We start from the raw sequence: 12,988 nt of genomic DNA, 5'->3' as shown, positions 1-12,988 counted from the left end.
CCTACACTATACAGGCACCTTGTTTTACACTGTAGTTTAATATCAGAGATCTAAGTGCACAGGAAGACTCTTTTAAAATAGTGTATTGGACAGATGTTTTACGGAGCCCTTCCAAAGTATGAGGGATTACTTTAGGCACCACATCAGCACTGTGGGAGGAGGAGAGAAAATATGGTGATAACTCACGGCTCCTGACCTCCAGATTACAATCTAAGTGGGGAGATAAAAATGCACACAAGTAACTCTAAATAAGCCAGGGATAATTAAATTACAATAAAAGGAAAAGACAGCTACAGGAGACAAGAAAGAAACTACTTCCAAATACAGACATCAAATTATCCTCTTCTGAAGAGGTAATATTTGAAATGTTCTTGAAGGGTAAGTAGGATCTGGATATGTGGAATCCAGCAGAGAGAACATTCAGAAGCAAAGGGTACAACAAGAATGATGGCATTATGACAAGGAAGAGTGGGGGGTGTTCAGTACTTCACATGGAGCATGGGGCCCTAAGAGGAAACATTAGAAAATAAGGTTGGCCAGACAGGTTAAGTTCGGCTGTGACAGCAGCAGAGAGCATAGAGGAAGAGTGATTACAGTCTTCTAGGAGAACACCTGAATCAAGGCTGACACCAGAAACATTTTAAAAGGTAAAACAGAGCGGGGTCTGGCAGCTGACATGGTATGGTGAAACAACAGTGAAATACGAATGAGGCTGGGTAAATGAGAGGATGGTAATACAGTGATAAAAAAATGCAGCAAAGGAGGAGAAACAGATGCATGTGAGTAGGGACAGGGAAAGGAGTGCTGTTTTTTATACACTGAGTTTCAAGTGATAGAGGAACATTTCAATGGTGAGATCCACTTGTATTTTACATAACTGCAGTGAGCTCCAAATGTGGGGCTAGCACTCAGGATTGAGATTTCACCTTAACACACACACACACACACACACACACACACACACACACACACACACAAACTGCTGGTAAATTTGCATAGTGCTGATCTTTGAAGACTCAGAATAAACATATGTCAAGGATTAGACACTTTCACTTACATTCTCCTTTAATCCTAATAAAATAGACGGCATTTATCTCACACGATTACTTATCACCATTTCCTGAAATGATAATATTCGGCCTATAAATGCTCCATAGCTAATGACTTCAGTTAGAACTGGTTTTAACCACAATCTGCAAAGCAGAAACAAAGGAAATCTCCCACAGATAATGTTTCAAAAGTCTTCAGTTCTTAACAGGCAACCAAGCCTGTATGACAATCATTCAGTTCATTCTTACTCCTAGTAGCTCCCTGATCTCTTCAGCACAATCATGTATGCTACGCAGTCTGAAGCCAACTGTGCCATGGTTAACAGGGGACAATAGGGTGATGAGAGGGCTCAATGGTCCATGAAGGCTGCATGGTTGTCTCCGAAAGGGGTTGGGGGGTGCGGTAGTGACAGTGATTTTGCCCTCTGAAGTACCTTTGAGAGAGACTGCTGGGAAGACAGACAGATGGACCATGAACAGCTTCCATGTCAACACCTAACATTCAGGAGGTAGGAAGCAAAAGAGGACAAGGATGTCACCAAAGAAGTTAGCAATGTCTACTACAACAAAGGAAGACCTTTCCTTCTCACCGTCTAGGTAATTCTACTTTCTGTAATTTTTAATTCATTCTCCTTTTCTATCAGAGTGAACAGGAATCAGCTATGCCATTCTCACCGCTAGTATTTGAGAAGCACTGAATGGAAGTCTTAAACTACTCTAGTTTAACTAAAAATAAAAAACCTTTTGTTTCCCTTTCTGTATTTCATTAATGAATGTAATTCTTTGTTTCATCAACAAATATTAAAACTGGTGTCCATAACTGCGTACGCACAGTGGGTAAAACGTGCCAAAATTACACAGCAATAAATCTTTTAGAACATCAGAACATCACATGGAATCTGATACATCTTATAAGAAAGTATAAACTTGGGGTGCCTGGGTGGCTCAGTTGGCTGAGTGGCTGACTTGGTTTCAGTTCAGTCGCAGGATTGGGCCCAGCATCAGGCTCTGAGCTCCATGAAGAGTCTGCTTGGGATTTTCCCTCTCCCTTTCCTGCCGCTCCCCCTATTCATAAATGCACATATCTGACACTCTCTCTCTCTCTCTAAAGAAAATCTTTTAAAAAAAGAAAGAAATGATAAACCACTAACTAATCATTAAAGCAGACATTTCAGAATTATCATACTTTAGATTACTGGAAGAGAGCCCGTCCACATTGGTTTCACAGGGGTGAAAATGAAAACTAAGATTCCGGCAGCTCAGCCTGTTGCCAGTAATGTTCTCTACTTGTTTTGAACTTCTATGTTATCACCTTGGTATTATATATCAGATATTTGTGTGCATCTTATTTGCCCTGTTCCAACTTTCCTTTAATGATGTCTAACAAAGTGCCCCAATATAGAGTGTATAGTCAATGTCTGTGGAGTCAGGTATCACTCAAAAGAAGTCAGGAAGGAAACAACCAAATAACACACTAGTCTACAACTCAGAGTTGAAAAATTCATTTCTATATTTGAAAGCACAACTATGCACCCTCATGATTCATTAAAGGCTTTCTAAGCACGTGGCCCTCACTGGGCAACAGCTCTTTAGTTACCTGTCATTCTAGAAATTCTAAGAATGCTTATTCCTTACAGTGTAATAGATAAACAATGATTCTTCCAACCAAGTCCAGGACCTAACCCTTGACGCACTCTACTGCCACTCTCACAGCAAAATGAACCCTCTCACAGTAAGTAACATTTCACAGTCCAAAAAAATCTTGAGAAAATGCTCTTCTGGTTCCAAATTCTTGGCTGAAATGAGTGTCTCCTTCTACAACTTTATTCCCTATTAAAAGATCTTTTCTATTAAGTCAAAGTATCTTAAAAAAATACCGTTATGCCTTACCTAAAAAGTTTAATAAAAAGAAGAAAATCTGTACGGTCTCTCAAAGTTAGCATTACAGAAATCTGGTATACAAGCCCCTGCTATTTAAAAATCTTAAAGATCCCGAGGAAACAGCTAGCCTGGGAAAATAAAAGAGAGGTGAACCATTTCTAACACCTTAACAGCCACTTCAAGCAACCACTTGTTCTGTAAATACCACAGGCCCCTTGGGAATCCTTAGATTTGGTGGATAACTTGAACTCTGGCAACTTGCCCTCCAAAGGAACTTTTCTATTTGAAACAGGCATTAACAGCAGAAAACTACGAATTTTATATTCTTTGTACTTTTTATGGAATTCAAGCTTTAAAATGACACTTTAAAATGACAGACTGTATGCAAAGCTGACCAACAATCCCTGCACACACCTGTTGTGCCCCCCACCAAAAGACAGCACCTGTTTCCCCTCCCCTTGAACCTGGGCTATCCTTGTGACTGCTCCAACCACAGGCTGCTTATAGAAGTGAAGTTGTGCCAGTTCTGGACTTAGGTTGAGAGAGACCCCGTAGCTTCCAATTTTTGCTTTCTTAGAGCCCTGAGCTCACATGTAAGGAAGTCCCAACTCTACTGCTAGAAACAAGGAGCCATGTGGGAAGAGGGCCTGTAGGAGAGGGGGCTACATGAGAGAGGTCATGAGAAACACTTAGACACCCACTTAGAAAGCCAGTATCAAGACTGCAGGCAAGTGACCAAGACCATCTTGAATTCTTCAGTGCTAGTAGAGTCCAGTGGATACCATGTGGAGCAAAGACAAACCATCCCAACTGAACCCTGCTCCAAAGGCAGATCCATACAATCATGAGCAAATATTTCTGAAAAGACAAAATTAAAAGACAGTAGTTGCCAGGGGTTGGGGATGGAAGTGAGGGTGGCATGTCAGCACTGAGAGGGAGGTGGGTATGGTTACAAAAGAGCAATATGAAGGGTACTTTTAGTGTTAGTCCTATTCAGTACCTTGACTCTGGTGGATATACAAATATACACAAGTGTTAAAATTTTTCAGACCTAACACACAGACACACACACATGCAAGTAAAACTGGTGAAATCCGAATAAGATCAGTGGTTGGATCAATGCCAGAATCCTGGCAGTGACACTACACTAAAGTTTAGCAAAATTTACCACTGGGGAAAAAATGGGCAAAGGATACAAGGGATCTCTCTGCATTTTTTTTTTTTTTAACAACTGCATATGAATCCAATTATCTCAATAAAAATGTCAACTAAAAATATTTAAGTAGCCTATTATATAGCAATAAATAACTGATATAGAGTAGTAATATTTTAATGCAGCTTATTAGCTTAGTTTTATAAGAAAACAGTAACTGGGTACAAAACTGATGCTAACAAGTGCTATTATTAGTATGGTGCATTATTTTTGCCTAATTTCATTTGCATCTGACCAAACATTTCTCAATTGCATGCAATAGTTATTCCTTCAACAGGCTAGTTAGAAATGGGAGGAGACAAAACCAAACATGAAAAAGGTTAATACTGTTAACAGGCACCCTTTTCCATGTTTTAACATCTCTGAAATTGGACTACTATTTTACAGCTGACAGCATTTTTTTCCTTAGTAGTGCAAACATATGGTTCATTTTAAAGATTTTATTTATTAACTTATTTGAGAGAGAGAGTAAGCCTGAGAGAGTGAGCACGAGTTGGGGGAAGGGGCAGAGGGAGAGAGAGAAGCAGACTTCCCACTGAGCAGAGAACAGACAACGGGGGCTCGATCCCAGGACCCCTGTATTATGACCTGAGCCAAAGGTAGACGCTTAGCCAAAAGAGCTATCCAATGCCCCAATAATGGTCCACTTTAAATCCACAGTCTCAGATTAGCTGAAACACATTAAAATCTGAGCTCTTTTTAAGCCCAAATATATATTTAACTACATTTTGAAACACAAAATAATTTTGTTTTCTACAGTTCCTTCACATATAAGCCACTATTATCTTGAGTTTTTAATCACATACAGTTAAATCTAATCTCAGCTAATAAATAAAGACTGTAACAGTGTTTTCCAAAACATACCCCTAAGGAACCTTAGTTTTTGAAAATATCCTTTTTTTGTGAAAGAGTTCCATATATAAATGAGTAGGAAAAACACCATCCTACCCATTAAAACCTACATTCCTCAAAGTCTAAAAAATCACTTTTCTACCAGGATTGGAAACTTTCAAAATGACAAAAACAAACCAACAATTCTGTCTAGGAGAATGTATACAGTGTTCCTGAAATGTTCCTTAGATGACCTAAATGTTTCTAAATGTAACTTTATTTTTTTATTTTTAATTATTTTTATTTATCTATCTATTTATTTTGACAGAGAGATAGAGAACAAAAGTAGGCAGAGCGGCAGGCAGAGAGAGGGAGAATCAGGCTCCCCGCCAAGCAGGAAGCCTGATTCGGGGACTCAATCCCAGGATTCTGGGATCATGACCCGACCCAGAGGCAAGTGCTTAACCAACTGAGCCACCCAGGCGTCCCTCTAAATATAATTTTAGATGCCTCACCTTTTCACTAATTCTATGTTCTAGCTGTTATGAGATCCTTGCAACAGCTGATATATAAATTGACTGATTAGCAGTTTGCTAAATTCTAAAGAATGGGAATAAGAGTTGGTTAGCAATTTAAGACTGACCACAAACAAGGATTTCAACCCTTCTTACTATTAATACAAGAGGCCAGTACTAACAATCATTAAGCAATTTAGCAAGTGTCTTCAGACACTGAGATGAGGAGTTGAGCATAGTACCAACTGAGGTTGCTTTCTGAGAGGTAGCAGTAAATAAAATATCATTAATTTTAGTTTGAACATTTATGGTTTTAATCAAATTAAAATGTACCCAATTATACTCTTACATAATCCGAATTTACTCACTCTAAGAAGTCTTGCTTTTGTCAGATAGTTTCATGCACCATTATTTCTGGGATAATACCTATAGCTAAGCAGATTATCATTCCCAATACTTTACTCAACCCCTGGTTAGAATTATACACCATGTTCCCTGCTGCGTGACTTTACAATGCCTCCCACTGTGGGAGCAGTGTATTTCCTGACCCCATTAATTTTGGGCTTGGCCATATAATTTACTTTGGCTAATAAAACTGGGAGGAAGTATCAGTGTGCTAATTCCCAGATAAAACCTTAAGAGACATTGCATGTTTCTACTCACCCTTATACTCCTGTGATCCTATATGACAAGAACATGTAGCCATGTACCCAGATAGCCAATGCCTCTCAGCCCAGGCCCCAGAACAAAAAATTGTGAATTAGTTTTTCAAACTATTTTCAAAAACTTGTGAAATAGAAACTGAGCCTGGCCTAGATGAGCAAAGCCTATAGAGGAAATGCACCAACTCAAAAACCCATATGAACAAAAATAAATGTTGGCTGTAATTCACTGAGATTTTGGGGTTATGCAGCATCCAAAAAAAGAAAAAAGAAAAAAAGCTATACAAGGAAAGTTATTAAACTGAATAAAATTCGTATTATACACAGAATGCTTATCTGCATTCTTGTCATTGATGCCCAGAAGAGAATATTTAAGCCACCCTATATACTGCCTTGCCCTGTTAGTTATTAGAATGAGCTAGGGGCACCTGGGTAGCTCAGATGGTTAAGCATCTGCCTTCGGCTCAGGTCATGATCTCCAGTTCCTGGGACCCAGGACTCCCAGCATAGCAAGGAGTCTGCTTCTCCCTCTCCCTCTCCCCCAGCTTGGCTCTCTCTGTATCTCTGTATCTCTCTCAAATGAATAAATAAAAATTAAAAAAAAATGAGCTGGAAGAATCATATAGGGATGCTGTTTCAAATAAAATTCAAGTTGCACTGGTCACTAAAAACCCAACCCTTAATATTAAGCAAGACTATCACTGAGCAAAAATAAAACATTCTTCACCATGACAGGTGTCTCTTTAGTATTAAAACTCAGACCCAGTGATTTATGAATAAAGGCCACACATACTAGTTAAAAGAGTTCCAGGAACCATTTTTATTTAACAAGGTTATAAAACACTTTATCAAAATAAATACTCAAGAATAAAGAGGTTCAGACATCAAGGATCTCCAGGAAAGTCTAGAAAAGGGTTGTTGATCTCTTGAGGAAAGATGGGCTTCCTGAATTCAGTAGGTTATCAGGTTCAGGCTCAACTGCAGTGAGATGTGAATTTATTTTTCCCTTATCAGCTCTACAGAAAGAGAAGTGTGACTGTGCAATGGGCCCTTGTTGGGTACATCTCAAACACACATTCTTCTTTCCCTAACAGAACCCTAACCTGGAGTGTACTCATTCCCAGCTCTAGTTTAACCCAAATCCTGACCAAAGAAGAGCACACAACCCAAGGCAGATCAATAAGGGACATAATATTCAACAGGGACTTCTTTTTTTTTTAAATTTATTTATTTATTTTTAATTTTTTAAAAGATTTTATTTATTTATTTGACAGACAGAGATCACAAGTAGGCAGAGAGGCAGGCAGAGTGAGGAGGAAGCAGGCTCCCCGCTGAGCAGAGAGCCTGATACGGGGCTCGATCCCACAACCTTGGGATCATGACCTGAGCCGTAGGCAGAGGCTTTAACCCACTGAGCCACCCAGGCACCCTCAACTGGGACTTCTGTTAAAGCCATCAGGGAACTCATCTTAAGAGTGGAAAGACATGTCCTTGCCCCAAGGCAGGACTACCTGGACTTTTCAGTCACTGCACTAAAGAAGCCTCATTCCTAGTTAAGCCAAATATTCAACTGACAAAAATTTTTAGAGTAATCAGGAAGCAAAAGTGAAATTAGAATTAAAGGTATTACCAAAGTGCATAGCTATCATTCCAAGAAAGGCAGACTCAAAAAACCCAATCAACTTTCCTCAACTCATAATAAATGAAGGAGTCTTTGTCTTTAAATAACCAAAGGTGGAAAACAGCATAAGAATATGCCTAGCTCTGTGGATAAATTATTTTTTCAGTATGTAAGTACATCTATCACATTCCATTCTCTGGACTAGTCAACAGTGATTGTTATTTAAGAAACAATTATAAATAACAATTATTTAACAAACAATAAAATAGACTGCAAAATGGAGAAATTCCATTCTTTGGTACTCAAGAAAATTGAAAACATGTTCACACACAAAAACATATACACAGATGCTCCTATATCAGCATTATTCATAATAACTCAAAAGTGGAAACAATTCAATGTTCACCACTGAGGAACGGATAAACAAACTGTAGTATAATCCATGCAAAGGACTATTTGGGGCCATAAAAAGGAAATGAAGCACTGATATGTGCTACAACATGGATGAACCTTGAAAACATTATGCTAAGGGAGAAGAGTCAGACACACAGGCCACATATCGTAGGAGTCGACTTGTGACACAGCAGAAGAGGTGAATCAATAAAAAGCAGGTTAGTGGCTTAGGGTTGGGGTGGGGGATAAGGAAATGGAAAGTGACAGCTAGTACCCATGGATCTCTCATGGGGGGAATGAAAATGAGATGATGATGATGGCTGTGCAACTAAAAACAGTGAAGTAGATAGGAAAGGTTGAATTTTACAGTATGTGAATTATATCTCAATAAAATTGGTATTAAAAAAGTATAAAAGCTTTGAACTGTTCAAATCTTTATTATTCATTGATTTTCTCTGCTATGCATTTTATTTTTTTTAAGATTTATTTATTTATTTGACAGACAGAGATCACAAGTAGGCAGGCAGAGAGACAGGAGGAAGCAGGTTCCCCGCTGAGCAGAGAGCCTGATGCGGGGCTCAATCCCAGGACCCTGGGATCATGACCTGAGCCGAAGGCAGAGGCTTTAACCCACTGAGCCAGCCAGGCGCCCCTGTGCTATGCATTTTAAAGCGAAGAGAACAGATTACTTATTACTTATATATACAAGGGTGTCTCCTTCCTCCAACTCAGTTTACATTGTTACAGATTCCTGAGACATTCCTATTGTAAAAGGATGAGAAATAAAGAGCCAAGTTACGTGCTTTCCTTAAAAGAGTAAAAAGAGACACCGCCTAGCTTGCACATTCATGTGAATTAGGTTAAATTACTTGACTGTGTAAGTCAGAAGTTCTGGAATATGAAACAAAATGTGTTAATTGGGTAAGTCCCAGCCTCTGCTTTATACAATTAGCCCAATGTTACAAAACAAGTATCCCTTGTTGTCCAAATCTATTCAGTTTCTGAGTCTGAAAAGTGAAAGGTCAGACAGGGAATGATAACCGAACTGTCCTTTAGTCAGAGAGTCTCAGTATTTGACTTCCCAGCAATACCCAGCAATACAACTTCTTTCTTCAAAGCAAAATAAGCATCAACGTAAATACCTTTCTGCTTTCACATGGTGTCTGGGTGGCTCAGTCGGTTAAGTGGCTGCCTTTGGCTCAGGTCATGATCTCAGGGTCCTGAGATGGAGCCCCACATCAGGCTCCCTGCTCAGTGGAAAGTCTGCTTCTCCCTCTCCTTCTGCTGCTCCCACTGCTTGTACTCTCTCACTCGTGATCTCGCTCTCAAATAAATAAATAAAATCTTAAAATATATATACCTTTCTATTTTTACTACTAATCAATAACCTGAGTCACATAACTATTGGTTTGTACATTTAAATGTGCACAGTACTATTAGACATTTATGGCAAAATATGAGTTAACTGTTTTACGTCCTAAGCTTCTATCATGCTGCAATATTATCTTATCATATGAAATAGTAACTCGAAGGATCTGCAGGTTCAATTAATTCTGGTCACCGATGCGTACTGTCTAGGTCTCTTCTGCTGGACTATTACAGTACAAACAAAAAATAAAGCACAGCTACCACCTGTGATGAACAGAAGAGCTCGATTTTTGAAATGATGGGTGAGACTCACAGACAGGAAGCTAGTACTTTTTAGGTAGAGTAAGAAGAAAGAAAGCAGTCATAAAGATCCCAATGATCGAGTTGACTGATAGAAGTAATAATGCCAACAGGCACCGTAAAAAAGTTATAGACATGTACAAACAAAATACCAGAAACTCGTGTTCTTCAGGCTAAGATAGCGGTAGAACATTAAAATAGAGCCCCAAGAAGCTACAGATGGTGGGGGAAGGGAGAAAGGAACCTTACCAATGGCTTATAAAATGTTTCTATAAAAATGTTCCTGAACAAATTATTTTTCAAAAATAGTGAAAGGGGAAAATATAGTGCTGAAGAGAGAGTTCTAGCAAACATTCAGTTAATGGGAAAAAAACACCAAGAAGGTTTTTTTTTGTTTGTTTTAGTTTTTGTTTTAAATATAGAAGGGCTTGCTGACCAGTGATTTGGAAGCTGGAGGAGGCAACACAACATACACACACATCCACATACCAATCAACTATGCACTATGCACTGTTTCTAACTTGAAATATATTGAATTACATCCTCAAACTAGTAAGTAAGGTTCTCAACATGGTCTATGCCACATTCAATAGGATTCTTATGGTGATGGGTTACAGTTCTACTAATACATGTCTGGGTCCACAGGGGAGAGAGGTATCTATAAATTATATAGTGACATTTCTGTAGATTTGCATTAGGAACAAAATATGTCTGTTATCCCAGTTCTCTCTTACAAAACATAATTTCCTGTTCTATCTATTCTTAACATAATCCTTTGTCATCTAAAAATTGTCAATAACTGTCTCCTTCCTTGCTTCTATTCTCTCCTGACATTCATTCGTATCAACTCCACTGACAATGTTCTCATGAAGATCATGGATGGCTCTCAAAGCCAGCATCCCTGTAGTTCTTATATAACTTGACCCTCAGGAGTGTTTGGCAGTTTCTACCCCTCCTTCTTGAAACTTTCAACTTTCAGTTTCGCTGCCACAAATCACTGGTTTCCCTCCACCACAGTGGTGGTTCCTCCTCAGTCACTTTTGCTGGCTTTCTTCTGGGGTCTCCAGGGTACTAGCTCTCCTCTTCTTCTCAATCTACACAATTTCCTCCATGATCTTACAAGTCCAATGGTTTGAAACACCTGCTCTCTACTAGTTAATACCTCTCGGTTTGTCCTTCTCCCTGCAACTCCAGAGTCATTTATTCAGTTGCTAATTTAAGATCTCCAGTTGGCTAATAACAGGTATCTTAAACTTCAAATGAACAAGAGGCGCCTAGGTGGCTCAGTCGGTTAAGCAACTGACTCATGAATTCACGGTGGTGGGATCCAGCCACATTCAGAGGAGAGTCTGCTTGTCCTTTTCTCTCTGCCCCTCCCCCGACTCATGCTTTCTGTTTCTCTCTCAAATGAATAAAAAAAATCTTTTAAAAAAATCTTAAATGGACAAAACAGAAACTCTTGGCTTTTCTCAAAAAGCTTCTCTTCCCCAGTTTTTACTACATCAGTAAAGGCATCACCCTCCGGGTACTCAAGTTAAAATCTACAACACAAGTAAATCAATCATACCCCCCAAACATATCCCCAAATCCTTCCACCTCCATCTCCATTATAAGCATTCTGGCTCAACTCAATTTCTACCCTGAACCACAGCAACAGTCTTAACTGGTCTTCCTTACTTCCATCTCCTTTCCCCAACACACACACACACAACCAATTCATGTCTAAACAGCACCATTGTGCCTGTGTTTAAAATCCCCCAATGGCATCCACCACAGGGATAAAATCCAAGCTCCCTGTATACCCATCTGACCAAAATCTTATTCTTTTTCCTGAATCACCCCAACTCAGTGCCCCACACCCCATGCCTTACCAATACAAACACTACGATTCAGCCTCACTGGCCACCTTTCTGTTTCTGAATACTCATTTCCACTTTAGGACTAATCCTTCCGCTTAGAATATGATTCCTCTGATCTTTGCATAGCTGACTCTTGCTATTCAGACATCAGCTTAAATGTCACCTTCTCAGGCAGCTATTTCCTGCCTGCCCAATTTCAGTCATCCCAATCACTGTATCATTCTATATTAATTCTCTGCTTAGAATTCATTATTGGTATTTTCCTTGTTTACTGCTCCCTACAGCTACACTAGAGCAGGGGCTTGACACCTTGTTCTAGTAAACCCCCAGCACCTAAAACAGTGCTTGACATAATTAGAGCACGGTAAATATTTCAAATGACTGAATAATTGGAAAGTAGGAACACTATGAGAGGACTGATAAAATAATCTTCTCATTTCACAAATTCATTTCAAACACATACACAGTATGACACATTTGTTTAGTATGTCACTTGATTTTTTTTTTGAAGATATTATGTTGAGCTCTTCAAGTAGATTTTTAATTGTATTGAAGGCAATGAAATGTTACTATTTTAAACTGATGAAACAACCCACAGTCTCTGGTTTACTTACATAGCTGCTATTTCAATTTAAAATAGTTGCCTTAGAATTTAAAAGCCTGAACATGTTTTATCCTATAAAGACTCTGGAGAGTAAAATAGTGAGTCAGGGATTTTTTTTGCTTATTTAGTATATATTATTTAAGACTAGAAAGAGAAGTCTTAAAATTGGGGGTTTTAAGAACTTGGCAGCAAGGCAAGTAGAATGTCTTAAGAATACAATCACAAAGTTTTCAAGAAAAATAACCTTTTTTTTTTAAGTTAAAAAAAACGGTTTGGGGAAAGCTGGCAAAACAGAATAGAATTAGCAGAGTTTTGAGCATTTCGTTGAGCCATTTATAAAGTTTCTAAGCCAGTTCTACGGTAGCTCTTGGAATGGATTCCATATTTTTGTTTGCCAGATAGAGGGCAGGAACAGAAAACCCAAGGGAGTTCGCAAGGGTAGAAGTGTGGAGGCTTCCTTCAGGCCCTCTTCTGGGTGTTTATATTGTGACAGCAAACTCAGTGGTTAAGCTTGTGGAGTAATTAAGTAGTGTGTTTAAAACTTAAATCTCAATGGACTTTTCTAAGATTTCCCCTCAGGCTCAGGAAGAAGTGAAATAGGATTCTGATTTACAAACACAAATAAATGAAGTTTTATGTTATTCAACGCCTGCACAGATAGCCCCAAGCTTCACTATGCACAGAAGCAAACA

The 12,988-nt window shown here is 38.9% G+C and overlaps 1 protein-coding gene across 1 annotated transcript in view; it reads right to left on the bottom strand.

Moving 5' to 3' along the window:
- SPPL3 (signal peptide peptidase like 3) overlaps nucleotides 1–12,988 on the bottom strand; it is a 135,108-nt gene that overhangs the window by 72,168 nt on the left and 49,952 nt on the right. The window lies entirely within an intron of this gene.

This window comes from Martes martes, assembly GCF_963455335.1.
Source record: "Martes martes genome assembly, chromosome: 13".
NCBI lineage: Eukaryota > Metazoa > Chordata > Mammalia > Carnivora > Mustelidae > Martes > Martes martes.
Note: the sequence above shows the minus strand (reverse complement) of the source record. Positions and strands in the feature narration are given on the sequence as shown.